Here is a 1,974-nt window from a genome sequence, read left to right on the forward strand (position 1 = left end):
CTAAAATGTTTACAAATCATATATACATATGTAAAACAGAAAATAATACAGTACATAACAGAGATGACTTACAAGACAAAAATATCATCTCCCAGATCTCTACCTATACATTTGACTGTTTCCCTCCCAGCCAGGGCCAGAACAAAACCAAGTAATCTCATCCCAAGACAAAGGCAGGAAGCATGTTGGAAAATAGATATAAGGAGATAGAAGACACAGTAAGAGCCTCCCTGTCCACTATGGGAGGTCAGGAACCCCACCCGAGAGATGATTTACAGGAAAAAAATATCATCCCTAAAACTATAACCATACAATAAACTGTTTCCTTTCCAGCCAAGGATTGTGGCAAGGGCCAGAACAAAACCAAGTATGGCATGTTAAGACAAAGACGGAAAGCATGTTGGAAAACAGATATAGGGGAACAGAAGATGTGTTTTTGTTTGTTTGTTTTTGAGGGTTTTACGGCGCTTGCAACACATTGAGGTCATATCAGCGCTAGTAAAAAGGAAGAAAATGGGATAGTAAAATTTTTACTAAAAAGTTCTAGAATTACAATTAAAGCATCCAAGAAAAGGTAAGACAAATGGGAATTTGTTGTTTTTGTTTGTTTTGTTTTTAAGGGTTTTACGGCGCTTGCAACACATTTAGGTTATATCAGCGCCAGTAAAAAGGAAGAAAATGGGACAGTAAAAAGTTCTAGAATTACAATTAAAGCACCCAAGAAAAAGTAAGACATAGGGGAACTGGGAACAAATAGGGATCAGATGTAGATTCCAAGAGCATACCACCAATGCACCTAGTTTGAGATCACCTATGTCTCATCCCGACACAAGCACAAAATCCAACAAAGAGGAATACACTCAAATGCCTACATTAAACATTAAAATAACAAATACATTACAGAGAGATGATTTACAAGGAAAAAAATATCATCTCCCAAAACAATAACTATGCATTTGACCGTTTCCCTCCCATCTAGGACTCCGGCCAGGGCCAGGACAAAACCAAGTAATCTCATGCCAAGACAAAGACAGAAAGCAAGTTGGAAAACAGATATAAGGGGATAGAAGACACAGTATGTACCCCCCTGCCCACTATGGGAGGTCAGGATCCCCACCCAGTGAGAATTTGTTCAAATAGGGAACAGATGTAGATTTCAAGAGCACACTATCAGTGTACTTAGTTTGAGATCACCTAAAAGTCTCATCCAGACACCAGCACAGGTTCCTACCAAGAGGAATACATTCAAACGTTTACAAATTATATAATTTGACTGTTTCCCTCCAAGCCAGGATCAGGACTAATGCTTTTTTCGAAAATGGGATAGTAAAAAGTTCTAGAATTACAAATAAAGCACCCAAGAAAAAGTAAGACATAGGGGAACTGGGAACAAATAGGGATCAGATGTAGATTCCAAGAGCAAACCATCAAGGTACTTAGTTTGAGACCACCTATAAGTCTCACCCGGACACTAGCACAAAATCCAACAAAGAGGAATACACTCAAATGCTTACATTATAAATTCAAAATAACAAATATAATAATACATAACAGAGATTATTTACAAGGAAAAAAACAGTAACTATGCATTAGACTGTTTCCTCCCAGCTAGGACTCCGGCCAGGGCCAGGACTAAACCAAGTAATCTCATTCCAAAACAAAGACAGAAAGCATGTTGAAAAACAGACATAGGGGGATAGAATACACAGTCCTACCTCCCTGCCCACTATGGGAGGTCAGGAACCTCACCCAGGAAGAGAAGATACAGTAAGTGACTACTTGTCCACTACGAGAGAACAAGAGACCCCACCCAGAAATGACAAAGGGGAATACAGATTAGCAAAGGTGGCTCAATACAGAACCTTCACACCCAGATGGATTACGTTTCCTTCAGTGAATTCTGAACACCTTATGTCATTTTTAAAATTGAAGGACACCCCTCCCCCCCCCCAAACAATGAATGAAAATAAAAGC

The sequence above is a fragment of the Berghia stephanieae genome, chromosome 2 (genome assembly GCF_034508935.2).
Source record: "Berghia stephanieae isolate SIO BIC M18660-M18661 chromosome 2, UCSD_Bste_1.3, whole genome shotgun sequence".
Lineage (NCBI taxonomy): Eukaryota > Metazoa > Mollusca > Gastropoda > Nudibranchia > Aeolidiidae > Berghia > Berghia stephanieae.